The sequence below is a fragment of the Mustelus asterias genome, chromosome 10 (genome assembly GCF_964213995.1).
Source record: "Mustelus asterias chromosome 10, sMusAst1.hap1.1, whole genome shotgun sequence".
Classification (NCBI taxonomy): domain Eukaryota; kingdom Metazoa; phylum Chordata; class Chondrichthyes; order Carcharhiniformes; family Triakidae; genus Mustelus; species Mustelus asterias.
This window is the reverse complement of record NC_135810.1, coordinates 69,432,328-69,444,697: the sequence shown is the minus strand read 5'-3', so window position 1 is coordinate 69,444,697 and position 12,370 is coordinate 69,432,328. Positions and strand designations below refer to the sequence as shown.

At 47.4% G+C, this 12,370-nt stretch overlaps 1 pseudogene; it reads left to right on the top strand.

Moving 5' to 3' along the window:
• The window catches only part of LOC144499973 (uncharacterized), a 29,274-nt pseudogene extending 16,957 nt beyond the window's left edge, over positions 1 to 12,317 (top strand).
• Positions 12,318 to 12,370: the final 53 nt, after the last annotated feature.

The following is a 12,370-nucleotide window of genomic DNA, read 5'->3' as shown; positions in this document are numbered from 1 at the left end:
ACAGGCAGCGAAATCTGTTTTCAACCAATAACGACAGCTGCCTCTCTTTTATATTGTAGCCAGTGAGCTATTGTTGAATACAAAAAGCAAAGAAAGGGACACTACTGTGGCCTGAGGAGAAATATGGTTACCCTGAGGTCAGGAGGGGCAAAAATTTCCTGTCCCGCCTACCGTGGGGATCAAAGCAGGTGGGACAGAAACTTTGGTGGACCATTTAAAGGTATGTTGACCCCTGGCAGGTATTTCCAACCATGGTGCATGCATGGCTGGGAAGTCCCGTCTGAGGTTTCTAAACTCTAGGTTGAGGATGTGGACTGATCTCTTTACTGGAAACAAACGGCTTTGGTTTTACGATGGACAATACAGTAATTTTAATCGATCAAGTGGACAGAAATGAAGAGGAACCAGAAATCTGATTTTAAGAGTTACATTAGCTCCGGACACTGCCCTAAGGTCAGGCAGTTGCAATAAAACAATTTGGGTGGGATGGAAATGATTAGTGCATACACACAAAACTGCTTGTGTTCAAGCCAATCTCAAGAAAGAAATATTGGAGCTTTGGAGAAGAGAAGAGAAGAAAAGAGAAGGAAAGGGAAGTGAAGAGAAGGGAAGAGAGGAGAAGAGAAGGGAAGAGAAGAGAACAAAAGGGACGAGAAGGGAAGAGAAGAGAAGAGAAGAGAAGAGAAGGGAAGAGAAGAGAAGAGAAGAGAAGATAAGAGAAGGGAAAAGAAGGGAATAGAATAGAAGAGAAGAGAAGAGAATGGAAGAACAAAGAACAAAGAACAATACAGCACAGGAACAGGCCCTTCGGCCCTCCAAGCCCGCGCCGCTCCCCGGTCCAGGATTGAATCCTGAATCCAGGATCCCCACCCAATTTTCCAGCCTATCTACATACCAATATCCTATCCACCGAGCTGTCCCTCACAGCTACGATGCTTTGTTCATTACAACCTATTAACTCACCCCCACCCCCCCATTCCAGACCATGTGATCTCCAGGGAGAGGCGAAAACCCAGAGTGAAAAACCCCAGGGCCAATATGGGGAAAAAAAATCTGGGAAATTCCTCTCCGACCCCCTGAGGCGATCGAAACGAGTCCAGGAGATCACAATGGCCCTGATCGGGAAATGCTTCCCAACCCTAGTCATTTCCACTTCCACGTACACCATCTGAATTCCCTGCCCCCGAGACAGGTTCCCAACTATCCGCAGTCTCGCTCTGTACTGGCACCAGCAAGGTGATCATAGAATGAAGCCTTGAAACGAGAAACAAGGAACAATTAGCCCGCGCCGCTCCCTGGTCCAAACTAGACCACTCTTTTGTATCCCTCCATTCCCACTCCGTTCATATAGCTGTCTAGATAAGTCTTAAACGTTCCCAGTGTGTCCGCCTCCACCACCTTGCCAGGCAACACATTCCAGGCCCCCACGACCCTCTGTGTGAAATATGTCCTTCTGATATCTGTGTTAAACCTCCCCCCCTTCACCTTGAACCTATGACCCCTCGTGAACGTCACCACCGACCCGGGGAAAAGCTTCCCACCGTTCACCCTGTCTATGCCTTTCATAATTTTATACACCTCTATTAAGTCTCCCCCCATCCTCCGTCTTTCCAAGGAGAACAACCCCAGTTTCCCCAATCTCTCCTCATAACCAAGCCCCTCCATACCAGGCAACATCCTGGTAAACCTCCTCTGTACTCTCTCCAAAGCCTCCACGTCCTTCTGGTAGTGTGGCGACCAGAACTGGACGCAGTATTCCAAACGTTCTATACATCTGCAACATCAGACCCCAACTCTTATACTCTATGCCCCGTCCTATAAAGGCAAGCATGCCATATGCCTTCTTCACGACCTTCTCCACCTGTGACGTCACCTTCAAAGATCTGTGGACTTGCACACCCAGGTCCCTCTGCGTCTCTACACCCTTTATGGTTCTTCCATTTATCGTGTAGCTCCTCCCTACATTATTCCCACCAAAATGCATCACTTCGCATTTATCAGAATTGAACTCCATCTGCCATTTCCTTGCCCAAATTTCCAGCCTATCTATATCCTTCTGTAGCCTCTGACAATGTTCCTCACTATCTGCAAGTCCTGCCAGTTTTGTGTCGTCTGCAAACTTACTGATCACCCCAGTTACTCCTTCTTCCAGATCATTTATATAAATCACAAACAGCAGAGGTCCCAATACAGAGCCCTGCGGTACACCACTAGTCACAGGCCTCCAGTCGGAAAAAGACCCTTCCACTACCACCCTCTGTCTTCTATGACCAAGCCAGTTCTCCACCCATCTAGCCACCTCCCCCTTTATCCCATGGGATCCAACCTTTTTCACTAGCCTACCATGAGGGACTTTGTCAAACGCTTTACTAAAGTCCATATAGACAACATCCACAGCCCTTCCTTCGTCAACCATTTTGGTCACTTCTTCAAAAAACATCACCAGGTTAGTGAGGCATGACCTCCCTCTCACAAAACCATGCTGACTATCGTTAATGAGTTTATTCCTTTCTAAATGCGCATACATCCTATCTCTAAGAACCTTCTCCAACAACTTCCCCACCACGGACGTCAAGCTCACCGGCCTATAATTACCCGGGTTATCCTTCCTACCCTTCTTAAATAACGGGACCACATTGGCTATCCTCCAATCCTCTGGGACCTCACCTGTGTCCAGTGACGAGACAAAGATTTGCGTCAGAGGCCCAACGATTTCACCTCTCGTCTCCCTGAGCAGCCTTGGATAGATTCCATCAGGCCCTGGGGATTTGTCAGTCTTTATATTCTCTAACAAACCTAACACCTCCTCCTTTGTAATGGAGATTTTATCCAACGGTTAAACACTCCCCTCCGAGACACTCCCAGTCAACACATCCCTCTCCTTTGTGAATACCGACGCAAAGTATTCATTTAGGATCTCCCCTACTTCTTTGGGCTCCAAGCATAAGTCCCCACTTTTGTCCCTGAGAGGTCCAATTTTTTCCCTAACAACCCTTTTGTTCCTAACGTATGATTAAAATGCCTTGGGATTCTCCTTAATCCTGTCTGCCAAGAACATTTCGTGACCCCTTTTTGCTCTTCTAATTCCCCGTTTGAGTATTTTCCTACTTTCTTTGTACTCCTCCAGAGCTCCCTCCATTTTTAGCTGCTTGGACCTAACATACGCCTCTCTTTTCCTTTTGACCAGTCCCTCAATTTCCCTGGTTATCCACGGTTCTCTAATCCTACCCTTCCTATCCTTCTTTTTTACAGGCACATGCTTGTCCTGTAGCCCTAACAACCGTTCCTTAAAAGACTGCCACATACCAGATGTGGATTTACCCTCAAACAACCTCTCCCAAAGAGAAGAGAATGAATAGAAGGGAAGAGAAGGGAAGAGAAGAGAAGGGAAGGGAAGAGAAGAGAAGCGAAGAGTAGAGAAGGGAAGAGAAGAGAAGAGAAAGGAAGAGAAGAGAAGGGAAGAGAAGAGAAGAGAAGAGAAGAGAAGAGAAGGGAAGGGAAGAGGAGAGAAGAGACGGAAAGAGAAGGGAGGAGAAGAGCAGGGAAGAGAATAGAAGAGAAGGGAAGAGAAGAGAAGACATCAGAAAAGAAGAGAAGAGAAGGGAAGAGAAGAGACGGTAAGGGACGAGAAGAGAAGAGAAGGGAACAGAAGGGAAGAGAAGAGAAGAGAAGGGAAGAGAAGAGTGAAGAGGAGAAGAGAAGGGAAGAGAAGAGGAGTGAAGAGAAGAGAGACGATGAGAATGGAAGGGAAGAGAAGAGAAGGAAAGAGAAGAGAGGGGAAGTGAAGAGAAGGGAAGAGAAGAGAAGGGAAGAGAAGAGAAGAGAAGAGAAGGAAAGAGAAGAGAAGGAAAGAGAAGAGAAGAGAAGGGAGAGAAGGGAAGAGAAGAGAAGAGAAGGAAAGAGAAGAGAAGAGAAGGGAAGGAAAGAGGGGACAGGGGAAGAGAAGAGAAGAGAAGGGAAGAGAAGAGATGAGAAGGGAACAGAAGGGAAGAGAAGAGAAGAGAAGGGAAGAGAAGAGTGAAGAGGAGAAGAGAAGGGAAGAGAAGAGAAGTGAAGAGAAGAGAGACGATGAGAATGGAAGGGAAGAGAAGAGAAGGAAAGAGAAGAGAGGGGAAGTGAAGAGAAGGGAAGAGAAGAGAAGGGAAGAGAAGAGAAGAGAAGAGAAGGAAAGAGAAGAGAAGGAAAGAGAAGAGAAGAGAAGGGAGAGAAGGGAAGAGAAGAGAAGCGAAGGAAAGAGAAGAGAAGAGAAGAAAAGGGAAGGACAGAGAGGACAGGGGAAGAGAAGAGAAGAGAAGGGACGAGAAGAGAAGCGAAGAGATGGAAAGACAAGGGCAGAGAAGAGAAGAGAAGCAAAGAGAAGGAAACAGAAGAGAAGAGAAGAGAAAGGAAGAGAAGGGAAGAGAAGAGTGAAGAGGGGAAGAGAAGGGAAGAGAAGAGTGAAGAGGGGAAGAGAAGAGAAGAGAAGGGATGAGAAGAGAAGGAAAGAGAAGGGATGAGAAGAGAAGAGAAGTTAAGAGGAGAGAAGGAAAGATAAGGGAAGCGAAGAGAAGGGAAGGGAAGAGAAGAGAAGGGAAGAGTAGAGAAGGAAAGAGATGGGAAGAGAGGAGAAGCGAAGAGAATGGAAGAGAAGAGAAGTGAAGAGAAGAGAAGAGAAGGAAAGAGAAGAGAAGGGACGAGAAGAGAAGAGAAGGAAAGAGAAGAAAAGAGAAGGGAACAGAAGAGAAGGGAAGGAAAGAGTGGAGATGGGAAGAGAAGAGAAGGGATGAGAAGAGAAGCGAAGAGAAGGAAAGACAAGGGCAGAGATGAGAAGAGAAGCAAAGAGAAGGGAACAGAAGAGAAGGGAAGAGAAGAGAAGGGAAGGGAAGAGGAGGGAAGAGAATGAAAGAGAAGAAAGGAGAAGAGCAGGGAAGGGAAGAGAAGAGAAGGGAAGAGGAGAGAGGAGGAGAGAAGCAAAGAGAAGGAAAGAGAAGGGAAGCGAAGGGATGAGAAGAGAAGAGAATTTAAGAGGAGAGAAGGAAAGATAAGGGAAGCGAAGAGAAGGGCAGAGAAGTGAAGAGAAGAGAAGAGAAGGGAAGGGAAGAGAAGGGAAGAGAAGAGAAGGAAAGAGATGGGAAGAGAGGAGAAGCGAAGAGAATGGAAGAGAAGAGAAGTGAAGAGAAGAGAAAAGAAGAGAAGGAAAGAGAAGAGAAGGGAAGAGAAGAGAAGAGAAGGAAAGAGAAGAGAAGAGAAGGGAAGAGAAGAGAAGGGAAGAGAAGAGAAGGGAAGGAAAGAGTGGAGAAGGGAAGAGAAGAGAAAGGACGAGAAGAGAAGCGAAGAGAGGGAAAGACAAGGGCAGAGAAGAGAAGAGAAGCAAAGAGAAGGGAACAGAAGAGAAGGGAAGAGAAGAGAAGAGAAGCAAAGAGAAGGGAACAGAAGAGAAGGGAAGAGAAGAGAAGGGAAGGGAAGAGGAGGGAAGAGAATGAAAGAGAAGAAAGGAGAAAAGCAGGGAAGGGACGAGAAGAGAAGGGAAGAGGAGAGAGGAGAAGAGAAGCAAAGAGAAGGAAAGAGAAGGGAAGAGAAGGGAAGAGAAGAGAAGAGATGGGAAGAGAAGAGAAGACGAAAGAAAAGAAGAGATGAGAAGGGAAGAGAATAGAAGAGAAGGGATGAGAAGAGAAGGGAAGAGAAGGGAACAGAGGACAAGAGAAGGGAAGAGAAGAGAACGGAAGTGAAGAGAAGGGAAGGGAAGAGAAGAGAAGAGAAGGGAAGAGATGAGAAGGGAAGAGAAGGGAAGAGAAGAGAAAAGAAGAGAAGAGAAGAGAAGAGAAGCGAAGAGAAGAGAAGAGAAGGGAAAAGAAGAGAACAGAGGACAAGAGAAGGGAAAAGAAGAGAAGGAAAGACAAGGGAAGAGAAGAGAAAAGAAGAGAAGAGAAGAGAAGGGAAGAGAACAGAAGAGAAGGGAAGGGGAGGTGAAGTCGGAAAATATACCTCTATAGGCTGGTATGAGTCAAAATACAGTCATGCTTTATTCTCATAAGATTATGGGAGAACCTGACCCCTTGAAAGTGGAAGCCAAAGTTCTCACTGAACACAAGAAGCATGGATATTTATACATCAGGTTTCCCAATACAAGTCATGAAGCAAAGTCCAGTTAACAGTCCTTGATCGTAAATTATAGTTCCTTTAACAGCTTCTGATAGTCTTTGGATCATGGTTAGAAACCATCTGGTATCCTTGGGTCATAATGCACAATTCTTCTGGTCGTTGCAGTCAAGGTGTCACCTTTGGTCCCCTGCTCTTCCCGCAGCGTTTCCTTTGAAGTGACTGAGTGACTGAGTGCAACTGTCCCAGTGGGGGGAGTCTGTCAAACAGCCATTCTCGCACTCTCCCATTTGGTCGCTGCTTCCTCTGCTTAAATCACAGACAAGCCTCCGGGAAAGAGAGACGAACATCTATATATCTGTGCTGGGTGTGTTGAGCTGCAGTTCCTAAGGGACCATGTTAGGGAACTGGAATTGCAGCTCGAGGACCTTCGCCGGGTTAGGGATAGTGAGGAGGTCATTGACAGGAGCTATCGGCAGGTGGTCACACCGGGACCACGGGAGGAGGGTAACTGGGTAACAGTGAGGAAGGAGAAAGCTCGGTTGATGGTGAGCACCCCGGTGGATGTGCCCCTTAATAATAAGTACTCCTGTCTGAGTACTACTGGGGAGGACAGCCCACCTGGGGGAAGCAGCGGTGGCAGTGTCTCTGGAGCTGAGCCTGGCCCAGTAGTGCAAAAGGGTAAGGAAAGGAGGGTAGTGCTAATTGGGGACTCTACGGTGAGGGGGTCAGATAGGCGTTTTTGCGGACACAGACGGGACTCTCGGATGGTGGTTTGCCTCCCTGGTGCAGGGGTCCGGGATGTCTCTGGTCGAGTCCCAGAAATCCTGAAGGGGGAGGGAGAGGAGCCGAAGGTCGTGATGCATATAGGTACTGCTGACATAGGTAGGAAGAGGGAAGGGGTCATGAAAAGAGAATATAGGGAGTTAGGTAGACAGCTGAGAAAGAGGAATGCAAAGGTAGTAATCTCGGGATTGCTGCCTGTGCCACGGGAGAGTGAGAACAGGAATCGGTGGAGAATGAATGCGTGGCTGAGGGACTGGAGCAAGGGACAAGGATTTGGGTACTTGGATCATTGGGACCTCTTTAGGGGCAGGTGTGACCTGTTTAAAAAAGACGGGTGGCACTTGAATCCCAGGGGGACCAATATCCTGGCGGGAAGGTTGGCTAAGGCGACTGGAGAGACTTTAAACTAGAAAGGTTGGGGGGAGGGAATCGAAATGAGGGGACTGAGAGCGAGGAGGTTAGCTCGCAAATAGATAAGGAATGTAGACAGGGTAAGAGGGAGGTTAGACGAGTGATGGAGAAGGGAAGTGCTCAGGCTGAAGGTCTGAGATGTGTCTATTTTAATGCCAGGAGTGTAGTGAATAAAGTGGATGAGCTTAGAGCGTGGATTGCTGCTTCGAATTGTGATGTGGTGGCCATTACGGAGACTTGGATGTCTCAGGGACAGGACTGGGTGCTTCAGGTGCCAGGTTTTAGATGTTTCAGGAAGGACAGGGAAGGAGGCAAGAGAGGGGGGGGGGAGTGGCACTGTTGATCAGGGATAGTGTCACGGCTGTAGAGAAGGTGGACGCCGTGGAGGGATTGACTACGGAGTCTCTGTGGGTGGAGGTTAGGAACAGGAAGGGGTCGGTAACTTTGCTGGGTGTTTTCTATAGGCCGCCCAATAGTAACAGAGATGTTGAGGAGCAGATGGGGAAACAGATCCTGGAGAGATGTAGGAATAACAGAGTTGTCGTGATGGGAGATTTTAATTTCCCAAACATAGATTGGAATATCCCGAGGGCTAGGGGTTTGGATGGAGAGGAGTTTGTTAGGTGTGTCCAGGAGAGTTTCCTGACACAGTATGTGGATAAGCCTACTAGAGGAGAGGCTGTACTTGATCTGGTGCTGGCTAATGAACCTGGACAGGTGGAGGATCTCTCGGTGGGTGAGCACCTTGGGGATAGCGATCATAATTCTATCTCCTTCACGATAGCATTGGAAAGAGATAGGATCAGGCAGGCTAGGAAAGTGTTTCTCTGGAGTAAAGGGAAATACAGTGTCATCAGGGAGGAAATTAGACGAGTAAATTGGAAGGAGGCATTCTTGGGGAAAAGTACCGAAGGAAAGTGGAGGATTTTCAAGGAATGTTTGTCTGGAGCTCTGCATGACAACGTTCCGATGAGACAGGGGGGTGTTGGTAGGGTACGGGAACCGTGGTGCACGAAGGTTGTGATGAACCTGGTGAATAAGAAAAGAGAGGCGTACAGAAGGTTCAGAGAGCTAGGAGGTGTTAAGGATTTAGAGGAGTATACGGGATGTAGGAAGGAGCTTAAGAAGGAAATTAGGAGAGCGAGAAGGGGTCATGAGAAGACCTTGGCGGGTAAGATTAAGGAGAATCCCAAGGCTTTCTCCAAATATGTCAAGAGTAAAAGGATGAGATGTGAAGGCATAGGACCCTTAAAAGGTGAAGGGGGAAAAGTTTGTGCGGAACCGTTAGAAATGGCGGAGGTGCTTAATGAATACTTTACCTCGGTATTCACGGTGGAAAGGGATCTGGGTGGTTGTACTGCTGGTTTGCGGTGGACAGAAAGGATCGAGCATGTGGACATAAAGAAAGAGGATGTGTTGGAACTATTGAATGGCATCAAGGTTGGTAAGTCGCCGGGACCGGATGGGATGTACCCCAGGTTACTGTGGGAGGCGAGGGAGGAGATTGCGGAGCCTTTGGCGATGATCTTTGCATCGTCGATGGAGACGGGAGAGGTTCCGGAGGATTGGAGGATTGCAGATGTGGTCCCTATATTCAAGAAAGGGAACAGGGACAGCCCGGGAAATTACCGACCGGTGAGTCTAACCTCAGTGGTTGGTAAGTTGATGGAGAGGATCCTGAGAGACAGGATTTATGATCATCTAGAGAAGTTTAGTATGATCAAAAGTAGTCAGCACGGCTTTGTCAAGGGCAGGTCATGCCTTACGAGCCTGGTTGAGTTCTTTGAAAATGTGACCAAACACATTGACGAAGGAAGAGCGGTGGATGTGGTCTATATGGACTTCAGCAAGGCGTTCGATAAGGTCCCCCATGCAAGACTTCTTGAGAAAGTGAGAGGGCATGGGATCCAAGGGGCTGTTGCCTTGTGGATCCAGAACTGGCTTGCCTGCAGAAGGCAGAGAGTGGCTGTGGAGGGGTCTTTCTCTGCATGGAGGTCAGTGACCAGTGGAGTGCCCCAGGGATCTGTTCTGGGACCCTTGCTGTTTGTCATTTTCATAAATGACCTGGATGAGGAGTGGAGGGATGGGTTGGTAAGTTTGCTGACGACACCAAGGTAGGTGGTGTTGTGGATAGTTTGGAGGGATGTCAGAAGTTGCAGCGAGACATAGATAGAATGCAAGACTGGGCGGAGAAGTGGCAGATGGACTTCAACCCGGATAAGTGTGTAGTGATCCATTTTGGCAGATCCAATGGGATGAAGCAGCAGTATAATATGAAGGGTACCATTCTTAGCAGTGTAGAGGATCAGAAGGACCTTGGGGTCCGGGTCCATAGGACTCTTAAATCGACCTCGCAGGTGGAGGATGCGGTCAAGAAGGCGTACGGCGTACTAGCCTTCATTAATCGAGGGATTGAGTTGAGGAGTCGGGAGATAATGCTGCAGCTTTATAGGACCCTGGTTAGACCCCACTTGGAGTACTGCGCGCAGTTCTGGTCACCTCATTACAGGAAAGATGTTGAAGCCATTGAAAGGGTGCAGAGGAGATTTACAAGGATGTTGCCTGGATTGGGGGGCATGCCTTATGAGGATAGGTTGAGGGAGCTTGGTCTCTTCTCCCTGGAGAGATGAAGGATGAGAGGTGACCTGATAGAGGTTTACAAGATGTTGAGAGGTCTGGATAGGGTAGACTCTCAGAGGCTATTTCCAAGGGCTGAAATGGTTGCTACGAGAGGACACAGGTTTAAGGTGCTGGGGGGTAGGTACAGAGGAGATGTCAGGGGTAAGTTTTTCACTCAGAGGGTGGTGGGTGAGTGGAATCGGCTGACGTCGGTGGTGGTGGAGGCAAACTCGTTGGGGTCTTTTAAGAGACTTCTGGATGAGTACATGGGATTTAATGGGATTGAGGGCTATAGATAGGCCTAGAGGTAGGGATATGATCAGCGCAACTTGTGCTGTGACTTTCTATGTTCTATATTCAACTGTCTGTTTTATCAGAATGATATAAACAAGCGAGGGGACCATGAACAAATGGCTTATACTAAAGTAAAAGATGAAAGATATGAACAAATGGCTTATGCTACTACCAGGAGCAATATAAAAAAGGGATGACTCGCCACAAGGAAACGTCATGTTTGTGATACATTCCAGGTCCAAAATTCAACCTTTTAGGTACAAAATACATTGAGTACAAAAAACATTAACCCTTTCCCTTCTTCAGTAGAGAAGAGAAGGGAAGAGAAGAGAAGAGAAGGGATGATAACAGAAGGGAAGAGAAGAGAAGGGAAGAGAAGAGAAGAGAAGGGAAGGGAAGGGAAGGGAAGAGAAGGGAACAGAGGAGAAGAGAAGGGAAGAGAAGAGAAGGAAAGAGAAGGGAAGGGAAGAGTTGAGAAGAGAAGAGAAGGGAAGGAAAGAGAAGGAAAGAGAAGAGAAGAGAAGGGAAGATAACAGCAGAGAAGGGAAGAGAAGAGAAGGGAAGAGAAGAGAAGAGAACAGAAAAGAAGAGAAGAGATGGGAAGAGAATAGAAGAGAAAGGATGAGAAGAGAGCAGAAGGGAAGAGAAGGGAACAGAGGGGAAGAGAAGTGATGAGAAGAGAACGGAAGTGAAGAGAAGGGAAGGGAAGAGAAGAGAAGAGAAGGGAAGAGATGAGAAGGGAAGAGAAGGGAAGTGAAGAGAACAGAAGGGAAGAGAAGAGAAGAGAAAAGAAGAGAAGAGAAGCGAAGAGAAGAGAAGAGAAGGGAAAAGAAGAGAACAGAGGAGAAGAGAAGGGAAGAGTAGAGAAGGAAAGACAAGGGAAGAGAAGAGAAAAGAAGAGAAGGGAAGAGATGGGAAGGAAAGAGAAAGAGAAGGAAAGAGAAAGAGAAGGAAAGAGAAGAGAAGTGAAGAGAGGGGAAGAGAATTGAAGAGAAGAGAAGCGAAGAGAAGAGAAGAGAAGGGAAAAGAAGAGAAGAGAAGAGAAGGGAAGAGAAGAGAACAGAGGAGAAGAGAAGGGAAGAGAAGAGAAAAGAAGAGAAGAGGAGAGAAGGGAAGGAAAGAGAAGGAAAGAGAAGAGAAGAGAAGGGAAGAGAACAGAAGAGAAGGGAAGAGAAGAGAATAGACCAGAAGAGAAGGGAAGGGAGGGGAAGGGAAGAGAAGGGAAGAGAAGAGAAGAGAGGCGAATAGGGGAGAAGAGAAGGGAAGAGAAAAGTAGAGAAGAGAAGGAAAGGGAAGAGAAGGGAAGGGAAGAGAAGAGAAGCGAATAGGGGAGAACAGAAGAGAAGAGAAGGGATGATAACAGAAGGGAAGGGAAGAGAAGAGAAGGGAAGAGAAGGGAAGGGAAGAGAAGGGAAGAGAAAAGAAGTGAAGGGAAGGGAAGAGAAGGGAACAGAGGAGAAGAGAAGGGAAGAGAAGGGAAGGGAAGAGAAGGGAAGGGAAGAGTTGAGAAGAGAAGAGAAGGGAAGGAAAGAGAAGGAAAGAGAAGAGAAGAGAAGAGAAGGGAAGATAACAGCAGAGAAGGGAAGAGAAGAGAACAGAAGAGAAGGGAAGAGAGGAGAAGGGAAGAGAAGGGAAGAGAAGACAAGGGAAGGGAATGGAAGAGAAGGGAAGAGAAGGGAAATGAAAAGAAGAGAAGGGAAGCGAATAGTAGAGTAGAGAAGCGAAGAGAAGGGAAGAGAAGGGAAGGAAAGAGAAGGGAAGAGAAGAGAACAGAGGAGAAGAGAAGGGAAGAGAAGGGAAAATAAGAGAAGAGAATAGAAGAGAAGGGATGAGAAGAGAGGAGAAGGGAAGAGAAGCGAACAGAGGAGAAGAGAAGGGAAGAGAAGAGAACGGAAGTGAAGAGAAGGGAAGGAAAGAGAAGAGAAGGGAAGAGAAGGGAAGAGATGAGAAGGGAAGAGAAGGGAAGAGAAGGGAAGAGGAGAGAGTAGAAGAGAAGCAAAGAGAAGGAAAGAGAAGGGAAGAGAAGGGAAGAGAAGAGAAGAGAAGGGAAGACAAAAGAAGGCAAAATAAAAGAAGAGAAGAGAAGGGAAGAGAATAGAAGCGAAGGGATGAGAAGAGAAGAGAAGTGAAGAGAAGGGAACAGAGGGGAAGCGAAGGGAAGAGAAGGGAACGGAAGTGAAGA